The 20,029-nt window shown below is 36.0% G+C and overlaps 1 protein-coding gene and 1 long non-coding RNA gene across 2 annotated transcripts in view; one reads left to right on the top strand and one right to left on the bottom strand.

The window, feature by feature from the left end:
• The window catches only part of GALNTL6 (polypeptide N-acetylgalactosaminyltransferase like 6), a 467,712-nt gene that overhangs the window by 262,387 nt on the left and 185,296 nt on the right, over nt 1-20,029 (top strand). The gene's annotated exons all lie outside the window — the stretch shown is intronic.
• Nucleotides 1,354-18,492, bottom strand: LOC133275365 (uncharacterized). Its single transcript, XR_009745482.1, has 3 exons — nt 18,238-18,492; nt 4,713-4,814; nt 1,354-1,446 (listed from the first exon to the last, which is right to left on the bottom strand). It is a non-coding gene; the product is annotated as an uncharacterized LOC133275365 (long non-coding RNA).

Here is a 20,029-nt window from a genome sequence, read left to right as displayed (position 1 = left end):
CTGTGATTATATCTTTAATGAATCGAGAAAGATTTTATTTATTCACAGTAACAAAATTGTATGATGAAACATCTTTCCAGTGTGCCCGTTCCTCCCCTGAAATTTTTAGGTGATAGTTGCCAACCCTTCTCAGTTCAACCAGTTTTCTTTTCATATGTGGTCTAAATCAAAAACCTGATTACAGCTGGGAAGGCTAATTTCTCAGAGAAGAAAAGGCTGTTTTCCAGCTCTGATAGACCTACACTAAAGAAATTCTTTCAAAGCATTGGTACAGCTAAATGATTTTTCCTAATACTTCTGTACTTTTGATGACACGTTCATAGACACCTATAGACCATGCTGTTCTACCTGAAACAATTTTGTATGTACCTATTTTAATAAATAATCTCTGCTCTCTCCATCTTGTTCCTTCCTACCCCAGACTTGGAAGGCACCCAACTAGACAGTAAAATCATAGATTGTAGAATGGCCACCAGGCAGAATAAGCTTCAGCTGCACACATTGAGTTTCTACCTTATCACAAATACCAAACACAAAACAGACAGACATAAATAAAATCACTGCATCAGTGTTTTCCAGTTTCTTAAATGTGGAGCATGATCTAAATGCCTTAAAAAAACCCAAGTGGTATTATAAAAGTTCTCATGACATTTCAAGACTTCATAGATAAGTTTACTGTATTTTGGTTGGCCTAAAAATGCGCAAGAGTCTAATGCAAGCGGTGGTGCATTAATTGTACAGCATTATTTCTGATTGTGTTTTGTCTGCGTACTTTTGAAATTGGCATCCTGTCCAAAAAAAAAATCTGTAGTTGTGAACTAAGGTCCCTAAGATTAAAAACTTATTTGGATGCCTGTCTGAATATTTGAAGGATGGACAAAAAATATATATGGATATTTAGAACTTAGTGTTTTCAGAAGTTCATTACCAGGTACTTTTCAATTTTTAACACTTTGAAAATATCTAGTGATATTTAATAAAAGCAGCTGAACATAGCAAGTTATGTTTCCTGATGAAAGTAACATAAATATTATGTTCTCAAAGAAAATTTTCCCAGCTTTTAGGAATAGTGACCCAGAGACGGAAGTTATGGTTTTCCTTTCACCATGTCACTTTCAGAGACAAGTGATCCTGCAATATATAGCTTATCAGATGTAAGAGCATATGTTGAAGGGCACAGAAAAATAGTCCATGCAGTCTATTGCTTCATCCTAAGATGCGTCGTTTCCATTCAAATTTTAACTAACAACAAAAGTTAAAAAAATTACACTGCAAGGAAACACAGTGAAGGCTGTTGCATACAATATTTTATTTATATATATATAAAATTAAACATTATTATATGAAAAGTCCCTTTGTTAATTTTTGACCAATTACATCCTTTTTGTACTTCATGAGATCATTTTCTTTCCTTCCATCTGCTGTCCTCTGTCTCTTACTGCATATCTGAAATGGAAGTGAAATAATTTTCTTCTGTACTTATACTAGCATTATTATTCCTCCACTGTGTGTGATTTACACAATGTATTCAATAAATATATATTGTGAGCTATTGAAAATTCTGCAATTGTACCTAGCAACATATTTTTGAACGTTTGTGAACATTGACTTTTGTGCTCTTCTTTCGACTGCAAAGTCGAAGATTACTATATTTTTCTCAGATTATTTACATTCAAATAATAGTTGAAGAGGCTTTAGGAAAGCATAAACTACAATCTTACATAGTAATATGCAGTGCTCATGGCTGAGGGAGTATCTCATTTTCTAAAACTTCTGTCATTCTAAAATACATTCATGAATTCAGTGCAAATACCTAAAGTAGCAAAATACAATTAGGTCGAATGTAAGATTCTGAGAACTTTTAATCAGGAGGAAGCCCTGGCTAAATGGCTGTTTTATTAAATACATAAAATCTAATAGTATGTGCACATTTTGGGTAAAAAGTATTTTGTGTAGCGCAGTTATGCAAGATACAAATTCACTAATAATAGGATTGGCGCAATAGTAAAGTGCCAGGGTTTGAGTCAAGTTTTAATAAGTGTGTGAAGAAACAGGAGACTATGAGTAATAGTTAAAATGCCTTGCATTTTTGGGGAGTTGTTTTTTTTTTTTTTCAAGAGACAAATATCAAAAGAACATTAAAACATAAGAATTAAGTGCTGTCATCCTTTGTCTTTGAAAATAGCAGTGTAATGAGCCCAAGGATGAAATCTGAACTCTTGTTCTGGTTTAACTACATTAGGATATAGCAATAATTATAAAGAACATGTTCTACTAAACCTAATAAATGTAAATGATACCTTTATGAAGTCAATAGTAGTATGTGAAATGCATTTTAGACTAGTGAATAAATTTCAAGAATAAAGGTTCCATGCAGGGCAGTTTCTTGAGCCTTGGAGGTCATATTTTAATCATATACATTTATCATTATTAAAATCGTTAAAGTACACATTACTTGATGCGGGTCAGTGCATACTTACCATGTGAAGTGCATTTCAATTATCACTGAATAGCCAGAATTCTAAGAATTTCCAGACTGCACTTACATGTTTTTTTCATTGCACTGTCCTTTTCTTGGGGCCACGCTGAAGATTGCATTTATTTCTGAAATACTGACAGATGAATTCTCATCTTGAGAATTCAATTTTCATTCATTAAATGATTGCTTTGTTTCATTTGACGTAAGCAGTTGCCCATCTTAAACTTTGTTATAAACTTAAAATATATGTTAACTTTTGAAGACAAAAATATATTGGCCCACCTTCATGCATGTGCTATTTTAATGAGTCCTCAAATTATTTTATTGGATGAAGATGTTAGTGCAGCAACTTTATTTGGCCTTTACCCCAAAGCAAACAGGAGTGGGAGAGTGAATGTCAGGTCAGGTTTTTAATTTTCAAACTACAGCAACCCAGTGTGAGCATAAGTTCCACTCCAAATCAAAGAATTGTTTTAGGGTTTGAAGTTTGGTTTTTGGTTTTAGATTGTTTGGGGGTTTTCTTTCTCCAGTCTTGAAGAGAATTTGATCTTAGGCCAAACACAAATTAATATCTTGTTTAGTTGCACTCGTTTGGATGCTTAAATCCCCAACTGGAATAAATCTTTGTTGACAGAAGGCGTTTTAGTCCTTGTGCAGTGTTTCTGAGTGAAAAAACTACAGAATCCCTACCATAGACTTGCATTATTTATAAAGTGCATTAGAAGTATACAAGACAAAAATTAGGACTTCTTTTTACTTATAAGGTGTGAAATCTATGCTGTCTGATTAGTACTTGAGATTTTTAGGTTTTAATTCTTACTTGTAGTGCAAGTAAAAATACATGAACATTGTATTGTTTAAAATGAAGATGACCTGAATATTCATCGTATTATTGCAGTACTTCTGTAAGTCGTTGCACTGTACAAACCTGCTTCTTGAGAGGGGAAGGAGAGGAGATCTATCATCCATGTATTTGCAACAGAGAATTTGCCATTGAGGGTTATTGTTTTATTGCAGGCCACACGTTAACATTTTTGTGCGCAGTTATAATTGTGCTTTTATCGATTTCTTTCACCGTGATGACAAAAGGGTGTACCCATGTGTCTGAGATTGCAGAGAGTGTCATAAAAGCTTGTCACTATTACATCTGAATGGAGGCTTGCTCTAGTTCGGAAATGATAGTCTCAAGTACAAGTGTGACTCTGTTCTGGTGTGTAGTGCATGTACTTAATCCTTGTCTGAATACAGCAACCTAAATACTATTTGAACCTTAGTGTCAACAGCTTTATACATTTATGTGAATATCCCAGGCTGCACTTAAAACTGTCTCTGTGTGTTTGGAGCAGGTTCCTTTTTGTATTTGCTTGTATTCTAGTGTTTTGATGTGTATGAGGTAAACACTCTTCTCTTGCTGTAATGGAAAAGAATGAAGCTTAAGATAATACTGAAGTTTTCTTTTAGAAAGTCTGTCAGCTCCTTTTTTTTTTTCTTTTTTTTTTTTTTTTTTTGGTAAATACGGATGTAGGTCCAAGCACCACAATCATCGATGCTTTTATCATTTTTTTTGCGTTCTCTGTAAGAGACTAGTAATGCAGAATAATGTTTGAAGTAAGGAGTAATTTTCACTTATTACTTTTATACACATTTAATGTCTTTTTTTCATTGCTCAGTTTGCATAGTCTGAATAGTGTAATTCATAACAATAGGCTAGAATGACTAAATGATTAGCTGGCCAGCACGCAGACTATGAATATCTGCTATTCAAAGACAGCAGATTTTTTCAAATCTGTTTCTTTGTTTCTTGAGCTTTCATAAAGACATACATTCCATTACCACACTGATGGTTTTGAAAAAGTAATTTTGAAACTATTTCTTTTTTTTTTCCAAAAAAAAAACCTACTTTGAGGAGGCTCGCTGGGATTTTTTTTTTTTTTTTTTTTTACTTCTTCAAGATTGCAGTGAATGTTACTGAGAAGAATCTGGCAGATGTCCACAGACGCTTTGAGTAAATTTAGTCTTCCAATTAAGTGCAGCCCTCTTAGCCCTCTTTATTCTCCTTGGAAAGCGTGTTTTCTAACTTAAAGCTCTAAAATCATTAAACTGTGCTCCAGAGGGGAATGTGAGTTACTGAGAACAACACAGTGAACATTCGGAGTCTGAAAGATTTTCCTTCCTGTTAAAAGTTCTAAATTTTGACTCCTGTGTATTCTAAGGAATTGGAAGCTATTCTCACTTGACAGTAGGGATTGAAAGAGTTCATAGACTTAAGGCGCAGGCATCTCAGTTTTGCACTGTGGGTGTTAATCTATTGCTAGTTGCATAATGCACAAACATCCTAGTGACAAAAACAGAGATTCCCTTTTCTGTGTAACAAAGCTGGCAGGAGCAGGACAACACTGTTCCTACTCGTGGCAGTGCTTTCCAAGCTGTTAGAAATACTATCTCATTGGACTAATGTCCAAGATTTGAAAAAAACTTTATTTACTAGTGTCTTTCACCTGGCATTCTGAGGTGGTGAGAGGCATCTTAGTACCAAAACCCCTGTTCAGTGAGAAATGGCTAAAAGAATAATTGGACTGTCCTGAGCAAAAACTGCTTTACAGCTCTTAACACAGTTAACAAAACAGATGATAGCACTGGTAAACATTTTTGGCTTAGACTTAGTTGTGTGTGAGGCAAAATTATGAAAGACACTTGTTTAATCGTTTAAGTAAAATCAGCCAAAAGGAATTACACTATCAGAGTCTCTAGACTAAAGGAACTGTCTGAATAGGTAGGCTGTTCTTCTTCCTTTATCTGGTGAATTGATATTTGGGGTACTGAACATTACTGTGTATTTTATCAATGTTACTTCTCATAGTTCCCAGTGGAAAAAAAATAAAAAAATCAGTAAATATTTTCTATTCAAACAGACACAAAAATGTGAGGCAAAGAACATAGTAGTAAATTCCTCTCAATAAATTTTCATGGCTTATTTTTTTCCCTCCTCTTTCCAAATTCATTTGGTTCTTATTGTTTGCTGTTCTTTTTTTCATTAATAGCTGGGATTCCATTTCTAATTTTTTATTTCCACTGGGGTAACATTTCAGCCTGTATGCCACAGAAAAGCAGCAAAAATGCTCTTACAACTTCTAATGTAATTAATAATTAATACAGTTCATATAACATAATATAATTCATCAAAATCATTCAAGTGAGATCTTTGGTTTTAACCCAAATAAGTTTCCAATTAAATAAGGAGAAAAATACTGTTAAAACATTTATATCAGTTTTGATGTGTAGTTCCATACCTCTTAAACAACCAGGTAATAATAATGCTAGTACCTTTGATTATGTGACAAATGGTCACCATTAGGTCTCTTGTTTCCTGACACATTGAGTTGGTTACCTGTCAAGCTTGTCTCTCCGTGGTGGGTATTGGGAGGCATGCAGGCAGGATTTACCCTGCAGGTGTCGGCCTAGCAGTTTGAAACACTAAGGTTACAATAGTTGCTTGACAGTGCTCAGCCACTTTTTTGGACACCTTTATCATGATCAAGTCTGTTCAGTGCTTCTTTGCATCATCAGACTTCTGGGTGATGAGTCTGGGATGCAAATCAAGAAAAAGAGAGAACTTTCCAGCATGGTTGCAACCAGGTTCTTGATTTCTCCGCTTTGATTTCCTTCACACATGATAAGCCTTATTTCAATGAAAATTTAGTGAAAACTATTGGGTCACCATCATCTTACAAATCACACGTTAGCAATATTGTCAAGCAGAAAATAACTTTAGTGAAGTACCTTTGTTCCTAGTGACCTAGTTATACAAATGCTAATTAAATTCTGCATAGTACATACACTTGTAAAGGAAAAGTAACTTGTGATTTGGGATTATTGATGGTCCTTTGGTCCTTCTGTCTGATCAGACAAACTGTCCAGATGTTACCTGACACATCTGTCACACTAGACAAAGCCTATCATTGTTTTGTTTCTGTGCTGTGCCCTTTAGCTCTACCACAATCTGGCATGAGGAGGTGAGTTCCTTTGCCCAGGCTGCAGTATGGTGTATCTTCCTGAGGTTGTGCTGAATGAACTAGACTCAGTGGACCAAAGGACTAAAATGATGACACGTAAACAGGGAAATGGGCTGGTTTAAATCTTTTAACAGTTTGAGTTCTGTTGTTCATTTAATCCATTATATGTTAGAGAGACAAGATGAGGAATTCCTTTCACATATGTGTTGTCATTTCAGTCAATTTAAACTGCAGTATTTTAGCATTCTCTGGGCATGTTTGCAGTAAACATGTGGCGTTGTCAATGCAGTGTGAATGTGCCAATGCAGAGAAAGGGATGAATGCAGAAATGATTCTTAAGTCATGAGAGGCAATAGTGTCTCTAATTTTGTGTCTCTAATTTCTTCTTGTGTATTAACTTGTTCAAATATTCAACTCTGATAGTCTGGAATTGTATGGAAGCTGCATAGAAGGATAGGGGAAGATGTAAAAATAATACAGTGGAAATATTTCTGCTTTGCAGTCTCACTTGTATTGCTTGCAGTAGACCTTTGTGAATTGGAATCTTCATGGTATGCAGTTTAAGACAGGAATCAAGGACAGAAAAATAGTAGAAAAGAGCACAAAAAAATGTCTGCAATTTCTCTACAGCTGATTTTCTCGTCCTCTGTTGCTACTACTGTCGATGTGCAGAATTTGATGAAAATTGGTACAGTTCAGATAAGGGAGAACAGAATAGTAGAAGGCGGAATTTATTTCCAACTATAAATAGTGCATCCCTCTGCAAATTCACATCTTTATATGAAAATAATGTTTGCACATAATGCATAAACTGCTGTGTGGCCGAAGGCACAGTATACATTTCCATATGCAAAACAATAAAAACACCCAATGAACGCATCCGATGAGTGTCAGCATTTTATTTTGACAAGTCAGTGTGTGTATGTTTTTGCATATGTATGTCATACTCATTGTAAAGTATTTTTTAAATATTAACTAAATTCTTACCAGTTAACTCTCAGTTACTTGTGATTTCCTAAGAAGATAATGCATAGAGTTTTACAATTTAATTTCTGGGTGATCTGCGACCTGCCATGTCTGAATATGCAATACACCTAGAAGCAGGTCCTCACCTGATAAACTTGTTAATTCTAATGAGTCAATGGAGCTACAGCAACACTTACATAGCACCTATAAATAAGCTGTAAAATGGCTCCTCTTCCAGATAATTTTTTGTGGTATTTTTTCTATGTATCTTTCTTCTGGCTAGCCAATAGAAAATCACTTTTTTGTTGGGTCTTTTTTGTATGAGTTTTATATAAATAGTTGTGCTCTAGGTGTTACTTTCTGAATATCCAGTAAGTCCACTGAAGTTTTAAAGCAAAGTTGGGAATAAGGATCCATTTTGATATAATTTACTGATAAGCCAGCCTTGAATTTTTCTGTTCCTCTAGTCTAAGTGAAGCCTCTTGGGATGTATATTCACATTATTTCATTAGTATTATTTCACCATTAATGTTTATCTGGATTTAGTTTATTACAATTGAGAACAGAATTCACCCTTATTATTGAAGGTATCTGAGCAAAAGTTATTGCATTTTTTAATGATTTTCTTAATTATTGGGGCCAATCCTCTGTTAACTTTTAGGTAAACTACCTTGACTTTTACCCACTGAAATTCAACAGAAAAGTGCAATGTTTCAAGAGACATTAAAATCCAGTTTGAAATTTCTTTTCTGTCCTTTTTTATGGACGTAATTTGAACATGCACAAGAAAGCAACCTAATGTTAATTAAGAAATTAGCATAGTTGTGCAGTTAGAGAAGTCTTCAAAAATAAATAAAAGGGAGGTCAGTGAAAGAGGCAAAAACTCTTGAGTCTAAATATTACATTTAGTTTGTTAATTTAAAAAGTAAACCACCTTAAGGAGATATATTAATCATTGTGTTTGCCTCATTACCTTTGCCTTGGTACCTGTAAGGAGATGATAGGGATGAATCCCAAGAAAGCCAAATGCAGGGAGATTAGATAGAAGCAAATCAGGCTTACACTCGGAATTGGTAAATGCATGTGAAAAATATTTTCGTGTGTGTGTGAATGAGAGCATCTTCCACGGATTGTTTTTGTGGGGTGCTTTTTTGTTACCACCCTTGGTGGGCTTCTCCGTAGCAGGAGTTTCACAAGCAGCCAAACAAAAAGCAGCAGTAGAAAACCTCCTGTTGTAAAGTCACTACTGCTAGCATCACAACGTATTGCACAAAACAGATTCTTGGTGGTATATTTTAATATTCTTGTCCATGTGTTTTCTCTCCATAATTAACTTGAAAAATAAGTAAAATGCTGTAATACTGCTATTCTGTGCAAGAGAATCCCATCACATGACAGTGAAGCCCGCTTGCCATTTCTTGGGATAAGGGGGGTGGAAACAACCTAGAAACCCGTGTCAGCTGTGAAAGGAGGCTCTTCAAAGAATATAAAAGAAAAATTGTAATTAAAAAACAAAAGGCAGCAAATATTGTATAAAATATTAAAAATGAACACAGGTGACTGAAAGAAGTTAAAAAAATAAATCTCTAGTTCTGATTTGCATGCTACTGTGCATTTACTAAACAAAATCCTAAAACAGAAGTGAAAAACACTAGATGAGAATAAAAACTTTTCTAAAATCAGAATATTTATTCGTCCCTAATCTTTCACTTAAAGGATCTGGATGCTGTTAATGCATGCTGCTGTGTTGAACTGTCCAAGGTCAGGGGCTTTTTTGCCGTTTTGCTTTCCCCAGAAGCAAGCTTTGAGTATCTAAAAATTCAACAGTAGAGGGGAAAGTAGAAAACCACAAATAAACACACGTCAGATTGCATATAGTTTGCATTTTTCCATTGGCCATCAAGGGTAGGCTGGTTTCCCTTTCTGTTCCAGAAAATGAGAAAAGAGCATACATTCTCTCAAGAAGAAGACCCTCCTTTGACCCGCTGGAGTCAGAGCTGGCAGCCTGTCCTGCTGTTTTTCCGTGTTACCTCGCTCGAGTGAATGTGCATGTCCTCCTAAAGCAGAACAGACACATGGCTCTCCCACTGGGAGTCTATTACCATAATGCCCTATATCGTCTTTATTTCTGATGATGTTCTGTTCAGAAAACCATTGCCTACTGTGAAAGCAGGTGCTCTCTTCTCAACAGCACCTTTCCCATGGGGTTCCCATCTTCACAATTATAGTGCTCCGGGAGGTGATGTTCCCCTGTTTCAGTTAATAGGTGGTGGTTTTCACTTTTAAGTGCCTGCAGCTTGTTACTACTTCATCTTCCAATGTGTGCATAAAGCTGACAGAGAGCAGCTTCATCCATTTTCTCTTTTCTACCAATCTCTGAACTGTTCTTCATTAATACTCTAAATAAACCTTTCAAAGTTAATCACCAAAGCATGAGAGCTCCAAGATTTAATACTTTGTTGCCGTATCTTCACCATTTTTCTCATAAAAGCCCTTTTATATATATTCTAGTAGATTTGCTATAGTATTTATGTGTGTTTGGGGGAAGGTTCTGATTCCTTTTACAAGTTTTCTAATCTCCTCCTTACTTCTAAATTTTTGCATGCTTTTCTGACTTCTTTATCTTCGTGGGTTCCTCATCCCTCTCCTGTGATAATCCAAGCCTTTTTCTTCCTGTATTTTTAGTATCCCAGCCTTCACCATAACTATATTCTTTCATGAAACTGAAGGAGAGATAAAATATATTTCAGTGCCTAGCAGCATTCGCATCTGCTCTTGTAAGTCCTATTAGCTGTGAAAACAAAAGTTTGTAAAGTGATTGCTACAGGAGTATCAAATCCATAAGGATTGATGTGAGTCAGCTTTAATGCATGTGTTTGCTTATTTGATGTTTTCCTACATGACTTGCAAACACGGAACTACCATTTGTGCCAGATATCATGTTGCATTTACCAAAACTGAGTTTGCAAACAAAACTTCTTAACCATATTGTGTACATCTATTTAAAAGGGCCTGTACAATCCTTTAAAAATGTTGACATGAAATAGAGTATTTTTTAAAAATGTGTTTTTCTTGTCATTCTGTCTTTAGTTTGTATTTTTGCTGCTGCTTTTTTTTCACCCTCCACACAAGTCGCACTTGTGCCTGTTTTCACATTCAAACTGTATCCTAGCCAATTTCTTGCTGCAGAATCTCAGTATGTGTCTGTCTGATCTGGGAATATCCTACACTGCCCTTCATGATTTTCTTTAACTGTTTCTTTGATAACTGTGAATCTTATTGTGCTTTTTCCCATGAGTAGCAGTAGATGAAGTGCCATGTTTTCTTTGATTGGGAATGAATTCCAGTCCCTGTATTTTAAGATTGTGTAACTAAATCTGTGCTTGATTTTGACTTTTAAAAATTATATGTGCCCTTTATATAGAGGGAAAACAAGAACTGAAGTTATTTGTATATCATAAGTATTTAATATTCTGAAAGGTTTGTGGATACTGGGCAATATTCATTACAAAAAGTCCTAGGACGTCATGTCAGATAACCTAGCTAAAAACCAAGATGCACTGCATTTCTACAGTGTCTCATCCAGTTGGCAGTTATCCTGTTTGAGAAGAAACTGAATTATTTGTGATACTTTTCTATTGGCAAAAATGTGGTGGTAATTTCTCACCCTGTTCTTGAAAGAAGGCTCATGTATTTTTCTGTTGTTTTTGTTTGGGTTTTTTTTGGTGGTGTTGTTGGGTTGGTTTGGTTTTATTTTGCTGTAGTATTTTTCTAGGCATCAAATCTATTTATACTTCTCTCTAAATTCTCAGGTGCTCAATTGTTATTACATTTTATAAAAATATGTTTACCCTTTTCCACTCCTCTGGGATGCTTGGCCTCCGTAAGTTCACAATGGCGGTTTGAAGGTTGCTTCAGATGATTACTTAGTTACTCTAGGGTGAGTTTCATCAAGTGCCTGACTGGGCCTTCTGTCCTAAAGATTAATCTTGTTGAATAGCTGTACATCATTTATTGTTCGTATGAATATTTTTTGATTCAAAACTCCATGAAGATGTCCTTAAAGTAGTTACATTATGTGCTTTATGCCACAGTGTCTTTCCAGCACATGGAATCATAGAATAGTTAGGGTCAGAAAGGACCTTAAGATCATCTAGTTCCATTAGTTTTTTAGGAAAGTGTTTATTGTACCTTTCTAGCAACTTTCACCCTTGCTTGAAGTCTGTGGTTTTCTCAGTACCCTATTTTGTATAACTCTGTGCCATGATGTTCCTCTTGATGCTGTTTCCAGTGCTGTGCATTTGCCTCTGGTGATATTTGAATGAATCCCCACATAGCAGGGGGTTCTGAGCCTGCAGCAAGCAATGCAGTGCAGTGGAAGACGCTGTGCAGAAGGAAACAGTATGTCCTGAGGAGCCAAAATCTGCAGTGTTACTGTTAGAGTTACTTTGAACTAGTTTTGCACATCCATTAGTAACAGAAGGATTAGGAAGTGTGTTTCTGGAGAGAATCTTCTGATTTAGTATCATCCAAATGCAATCCAGTTTACTTTCTCTGAGCCTGTTCCACAAAGTCGGCCGAAGCACAGTCAGTGGAGACTAGTGGAAGAATCATTTCAGAAGTAATTTCTGATTTCAGCTATTTCTACATTTAGTTCTAGTTAATAGCTTAGAGTTTGGCTCCTGACAATAGTTTATACAGATAATGGGCTGAACAACAGGCAATGCCTTTGTTTCAGTCCTTCTCCAAGTGTTGTGGGTTTTTTTTTTATTTGCTCTTTTAGGGTGTCAAATGCTTACCCAAAGAAACAGAGATTTCCTTCTCCGTATGACAGTGATGTGATCTGCATCTTTTATTTAATTAGGATGGTTTCCTAATCATCAAATGGGTTATTCTAGGTTTGGTGCCTTGCTGTTACTTTCTCTCTTCAGGCTGTGCCAACCCCTGTGGCTACAGGGCAGAATGAGAACAAGGACAGCTCTGGTCTACTCTTATTTGATTTCATTCCAGTGCCAATTTCTGGAAAAAAATGTTTCTTTTTCATTACACTTCCTTGTATGCTTGAAGAAAGCCTTTCTTACATTGTGCACTTTATTTGGGATAGAAACTGAAAAATGTCAAATCCCAATGAAAATATTTTTGTTTAATTCCTTGGCTATTGACCTCCAAAAAAGCAGTTATTTTGAGAGCCAAAAGTCATTCATTGTCACTGCCCTGAAATCTGATGAGCTGAATCCCATTTGATTCTGGGGCACTGTTTTGAGCTTTGGAAAGTAGATGGGAAAGAAATGCTTCACACCTTTTCTTAAACTGAAAAATCTTAAAGGCAAAGGTTGGAAATGAGATGAATGGTTTTCTGAGTATTTTTTTTTTTTAATATATATATGGTTTTAAGTGGTCTTCACTGAACACAGACTGTTTTATCCATTGATAGGTTATATGTTTTTAGCTATAAATTTACTTCATTGTAGCATGTTTTCATGGACATGTGTATACTTCTGTTTTTCTTTTTCTGTTATTTAAGGTAAAACAATCAGCTCTAGCTAGGAGGATTTTGTATCATCAAGAAGAAAATGAAAGTAGTTTCCAATTTCAGTATTATGCATGAGCTTAGACTAAATGGTAAAGAAAAATGATAGTAAATGCTAAGCATGGTTGCATAGATTAAATATCTGCAGGATCTTGAGCATCTTAGTGAAAGATTTAGTGCATTTTAATGACATTACCCAACAGACCTGGTCTGCACAGGTATGTGCAAAAGGAGATGGTGATGAAAATGTTGATGTAATAATGGATAGATATTTAAGAAATTATTGGGCTGAGAAAACGCAAAAGGGAACAAAATCCTTCTTTATCCTACGAACTTGGAACTCATTCTTTCAAAATACAGTGGATGCTGTATGTGAAACCGGGTGTGCAAAATTTCATCAGGTGAAGTCATACAGACCAGATTTATTGATTACTGAGAAAAATGGTGTTCTAGGTGCGACTTCTTAATCTGTGTTTCCCGTAATTGCTACCTAGGGAAGCATTACTGTGGAGAGACCACTCTATACCCAGGTGTTTCCTTCTGATTCTCTGCTACTGAACAATGTAAGAAGTGGGACAGTGCACCACTATGCTTTTCTCTGTTCCTGGGTCACACATCCATTCAGGTTTCATCATTTCAGTGAAACCTGAATGAATGTGAGACAGATCTGCTCCCTGGCAGATAGCTATGTCCACCTAAGGCATCAAGTTTAGCCTTCCAGCACCACATTCAGGCACCTCTTGGCCTTTCCAGACAGAAAGGCTTGGACCCACCCAACTATAAAGTCAGCTTTGTACACCTGATTCTATACAAATTTATGCATTTGTTATGGGACAGAAACAAATTTTCTTAGCAGGAACCATCTTTACGGTACAGGTGATCTGTCTGCTTAGGTAGCACCAGACTTAATCTGAATTCAGAGAAGTTGAGATAAAAGGATTACACTCTAGCAACACATTATTGGCTAATACATGTGGTGTTTAGGGAGGTAGAGCATCACAGCTAACTTTTTTTTGGTCATTAAATGACTCTGTATTGCTTTTAAGTACTATTGTATGGATATTAAAGTAATAATTTCCTGACTTACATTTCATCTGTATCTCCAATACATCTTTATGAAGATACAACATCAACGTACGTGGTGTTGTATACATAATAGATACAGTTTATTTTCTTAGCTCTTCAGCAATAACAATAAAATGCTCTTACTGACTCCAAATGTGTCTTAATAGGTCTTTAGAATGTTTTTACTGCTTTGTTTCCCCCACTAAATTATTGTAAAATTGTTATGGGTAAAATTATATATGTTCTTGTATGTGTTATATTGCAGAAGACATTTTCATGTGCAGTAGGAAGAAAAACATAGTCTGCCTTTGATCTAAAGGAAACATGAAGGTCTTAAAGAGAGACAAAAGAAGCATATTGATGCCAAAGTCCTGCTGCTTTCAAGACATTAATATCATCTTAATACGCTGAAGGAATGAACTCAGTTAATAAAGTAATTCCTACAGAAGATAGAAAAGATGTTTCATCAGTGTGATCTTGATGTTTTTCTTTGACTCTCCGTTTAGGAGGATCATTGACTTCCATTGTAATTCCACTGGCATCTTTCATAAATATTTTCCCCCGTGAAAGGAGAGTCATCAGTATCGTATAACTATAGTTACCTTCCATAATCAATAATATTATTAGGCTATGGGAACTTACTATGACCTTTAATGCTGTTATAGTGATTTAATGTAGAGTCTTTCATATCAGGAAAACCAACCATAAACTGCAGAATACATTCTTGATTATGAATCCAAAATAATGTAACAACTGATAGTTAACTTTTATCCTTTCAAGTAACTTAGGAAGGATTTGAAAATTTACAGATGCTAGCCCATGTGTTTTAGCAGACTCATAGAGTCACAGAATCATAGAATGTTTAGGGTTGGAAAGGACCTTAGTATCACCTAGTTCTTAATGCGATTGTTGTTATTTTACTGTGGTGCTAATCTCCAGATATATTTTTAATTCAGGAAACAAATGCTCTACTCTTGCCTTCCAACTGCATGCTAAATCTGTATGAAAATCTATCCCAGATTACTGTGTTAACCAACTACATATACAAATTCAGTATGCTATATATTTATCCCTGTACGTTGATGTTTGCTTTGTTTCACCTTTCCCTCAACAAATAAGTTCAGAAATAGGCTTCACTCACAGGGGTTTGGGAACAACCAACGTCAAACAGAAATCCATAAAGTTGCCTTTTACTGTAATTGTTTCATGTTCCCAGTACTCCCAGGATTATTTTGGTTATACATTTCTCTTAGTCATAAATTTGATGATTCTACCACACCGATTTACTCTAAAAAAATTAATGGAATCTCTTGAAAATTCTCAGCTGTGAGCCATAGCTCTCTGAACTGCTGTTTAACTTTCTAAGTGTTATAAATGCATTTCCCTAGCTGCTCCATGGGGAAGTCATCTCATAGCAAAGTGTCATTTTCCAGTGGACTGCTGGCGTAGAGTAATATGAAGTGGAAATAGTAAATACTTGTAAGATTTGCAGTACAAGAATCACAGAATGCCACCCCATTTATGAGAAACATTCAAATAGTAACTCTGTGTATTAAGAAAATCCTGTCCTGAATGTGTGATGTGTCAGACAGGTTCAGAGCTACATAACCTGCTGATATAATCTCACAAATATAAATACAGTAACTTTGTGGACAGCTTTTTGGACAATAAAAAGATATAGGAAAAATATGTATAAGAGTGACCCAAGGCACCAAAGAATATTCTGAATCTTAAAATTTAAATTAATAATACTGCAGTGTTGCATACCTCTATGTATAAACAGCAGGCAAAAAATACATACTTTTTTTTCATCTATACCTCATCAGATACTTAATGGAATGCCGTTAAAATGCTTCAAATAGCAGGTGCTTCAAATATTAATTTGTAATTGCTTCAAATATTAATTTGTAATTGCTTCAAATATTGTGTTTCTGAGCATTATGCTGCTTGTGTCAATTATCTGATTACAGTGTTTACAGTTTTCTGTGTTTACAATTTTCTCATCATACTGGTTGGGAGAATTGTTTACCTAGCTCTCTGTAAAACCTTTGAATTGTGACTTCCAGAGTGATAAAAATTGTGGAACGGAGGAGACTTCTTACAAATGGTAAATGTACAAATGAACACAGACACACACATATATGCTTTGTGTGTTATAAGGACCACATGTCTTTCTGCACACCTATGCAGAAAAATTTAATGATTTTCATTTTTCTATGAGGGAGTTTAAGCATCTTTAATTTCTGTTACTGAGAAAAAAGAGTTAACGTGTGTATGTGAGAACATAGATATCAAAGGGTGAATACTGTTTATAGCAGGAGGCATTAAATTCTCATCACCTAGTTGTCATCCCTTCTGACTATACACATTTTGAAGATGGTTAAGGTAATAAGTCTGTGAAGGATTGATTGTATTTTGCTGAATGTTGCCTCCAAATGTGAATTGACACAAAAATAGGCAGTTAAGCTGGAAAAGCATTGCATTTCTTCTCTCCAAATCTGAAATGGAGACTTCTGAAAGGGAGATTCAGAAGAGTGTATGATCTCTTGGAAGAGAAAATTCTACTTGTTTTTACAAAGTAGAAAAGCAAAAAATATTAGTTATTATATGGCTGAAGATTTCTGGTAGTGCTGCATAGAGGCTGCACTACTAGACCTTACTTTAAGACTGCCTGGGGCAGCAAGGATTGTGGTCCATATCAAAGGTGTTAAGGGTGAGAGCAGTATACATTTATGCTGATCTGAGATAACCAGTGTAAAGAAATTGAAATTCTTTTTTTCCACTGTTCAAGATGGAGAATTGTGTTCTTTAATGCTTTCAAAGGTGGGTTTCCTCTTCTCTACTGTATGTGAGCTAGGACAGGCATGGGGACTAGCGGGAGGAATAGGAAAAAGACAGTTCCATGTTCTCCCTTGTATTTCATGGAAAGTACACCTCTCTGCAGTGCAAATAGCCTTAGGAGAAACTGTGAGCTTTCTAAGGCAGTGAAATTAGTGTGTGACAGCTGTAAAGCTGTATCATATTCACTAAGGAAAAAATAAAGAAACAAGTTGTTATGCTGATTTCTAATTATCTTGAATTTTTCAAGGCTCTGCTAGTCATAAGCGCTGTTGGAGGCAGGCATATACTAATGACTGCAAGCTTTGCGTTTCTACAGTTTCTTGTTATGTATCTGTGATATTTTAAGCTGTAAATGTTTAAATATGTTCATGCTCAAAAAAATTCTCTACTTATTATTTATAATAGCTTGGTTTTCATAGAAGTTTCAAGTACCTGCTGGTGGGATTACTCAAGAGCATTTTAAAACTTTGTAATGCATACTTAAGACTGTAAAAGTTGTTTCTATTGCAGCTTTCTGCTATTATCACATCATTATTTCAGTATGTACATTTAGGTGGGGGGATGTGGAAATACGTACAAAACAAATGTTGCTTTGGAATACATTGCCTGTATAAATATGTATTCTTCAGTTTTTCTAATGCTGCAAGTGTGCATCTGTCATGAAATTTTAAAACAACTCCATGAGGTTCTTTTTCTCTCTTATAATGTTTCTGTATTTAGATAAGTTGCTTCATTCCACCAGTATTTCCTCTGTCAGATGTAGTATCTGAAGAGAAGCTTCCTCCTTTTTTGGTGAACACTGTGCAGTCGATGTTCTCTCCAATGAAAAAAGCAGACTGATGGCTGCAGTAAGCAAGATGGTAGGGATTGAAGGTGGTTCTTAGTAGCTTTGTATGCAGTAACCAAACAGCCAGACTTTATTAAAAAGGTGAAATTCAATAAAGGTAAATAGAATTCAGTAATCTATGAAGTAAACTTTACATTTGACTTTCTAAAGGATGTCATAAAAACTTAATTATCATTGTAAATTAAGGTGATGTTTTGCTACTGACAAGGGTCATAAATGCCTTTCTCATTAGCAGTTCCTATTTTCATAGAAATCTGCCATAATTTGTAATTTACTGTGGCACAGTTTCTTGAGAATATTTCATTAATACATGCATCACATTTTCATTGTCTGAGTGCTGCAGGAATTTATTAGTGTTCCTATTGTCGCATCTCTACACAGAGTATTTGTTGCTGTGATAACCTAAAAAAGATGCTGTCTTTTTGTATCAACACAGTACCATTCACTTCACTGAAGTGGTACCATTTTACAACAGCTATTATTATTATTTACATACCAGTGATGAGGAAAAGCCTTACACAAGGGTGGAGCTCTGTTGGACTTTGCAACTACCCATGCATTATTTAACAATTATTAGTGTGGGGAAATCACTGAGGGAAGGAATTAGAGAAAACTGAGGTCTAACAGAAGTTGTAGTATTATAGAAATGTTAGGAATGAAATACTGTAGCCACTTTCAGGACGGTTGGTATGGACAGGATCTACTCCACTATGGCTCCCTAGGCAACACAACCTGCTATCGCAGAGGAGCAATGGAGGGTGGAGCGGGGTGGAGACACTGCTGCCAGGCTCTGTACTCCCTGCAGGATGGGGAATTTGATGGTACCATGCAGCTGATAAGCCACATGGCAGCTGTCAAATGGGAAATATAAGAGATGTCCATTGCTGAGCCAACTGTGGTGAAATTGCTTTCCTTAGGTGAACCTTGCTCATGATAATCTCACTATAACAGTAACACGTACCTCCACCCCAAAGTTATCTGCCTCCAAGGTACAACTACCCCTCACCAAGCATGCGCTTTATATTTTTTATCTGCTATATCTTTAAATGAGAAGAGAATTTTACACCAATGAGTAATAAAAGAATGTATGACTAGAGTCACTCAAGATCCACCTGAGAGCAAATAAAAATATAAAAGTGAATGAGAGGTGAGGGAGATAGACTCCATCATAACTTCTGGGATCAGTCGGTGGGCTGTCTTCTCCCCTATAGGGATGCCTGTTGGGTAAGAATTTTATCTTATGCACGTTAAATAACTAATGCTAGCTGTTATTAGTGATTATAGTCTGGTTGTGTATCACTTCAAGCTTGTTTTTGCAGACAGTATCTATCACTGGCAGTCATGAACCTTAATCTGTCATGATTTTCTATTAACAGTGTTATTCCATAAACTGTTAGTATTAGTCCTTTGTGGGTGCTAGCAGTTGCCTGCAACAGGTAACACATTCAAAGTGGGAAGACCTGCTTAGGGGTCCTCCTTATGATGTTGGTGCGTTTCCCTGAACAATTCAGTCAATTCACCCTCTGATCCAGCAGGACTGTTCAGTGAAGAGTCCCTGTAATGGGATGCTGACAGACTGATCAGGCATAAGGGTCTTGGCTTTCCTGGGGCACTGATAGCTCAAACACTAGAAGTAGAGAAAATCTCTCTCTTCTTCCCACCCGCCTCCCTTCACATGACAATTAGGTAAATGAGACCTGCAGTAATAATGCTAAAATGACTAGCATTGCATCTATGATCAAGGGTAAAGGTTGTATAAATTAATTTTTGTTTTCAAGCAGACTGCCCTAATACTATCTCCAAATTAGGTTAGGCTGGCTCTCCAGTGTAGAACACTCTACTGATTTATTCTTGTACGTTTGTCCTTGGCTACTGAGATCCAGAGTACATCATCATTACAGGTGTAAGAATTTGCATAGGTAAGGACCACAAAATCATTGCCACATGAGTTTGTCAAGGTTGCTTTACTGTAGGCAGTGACAATGATGTTATATGTTCTCTCAGCTACTGCCCTAATTCTTAATTTATTTATTAGTCATCTGTGATTATTCTGAGGACACTGTCCTGACAGCTTTTCTTATAGGTGGCCAAAAGTTTACATTCAAAACTTCTTTGCTTCTTACTGGCTAATGACAGTGGTGAAAAATCTTTTGGCTCTTGCAATTGCTAAGCAGCCGTTGGTCATTTTGTCTCCCCTTGGGAAGAGAACCTTCTGTCTCACCCTGAAGACCTGTACTTGCCTTCTGATGTTACTCTTGTCAGAACTTCTTTCATCGTTTTGTGACAAA

Source organism: Pezoporus flaviventris, unplaced genomic scaffold (genome assembly GCF_033815535.1).
Source record: "Pezoporus flaviventris isolate CSIRO_AGI_PZ_B2104156 unplaced genomic scaffold, CSIRO_AGI_Pfla_v1 ptg000002l, whole genome shotgun sequence".
Classification (NCBI taxonomy): domain Eukaryota; kingdom Metazoa; phylum Chordata; class Aves; order Psittaciformes; family Psittacidae; genus Pezoporus; species Pezoporus flaviventris.
Note: the sequence above shows the minus strand (reverse complement) of the source record. Positions and strands in the feature narration are given on the sequence as shown.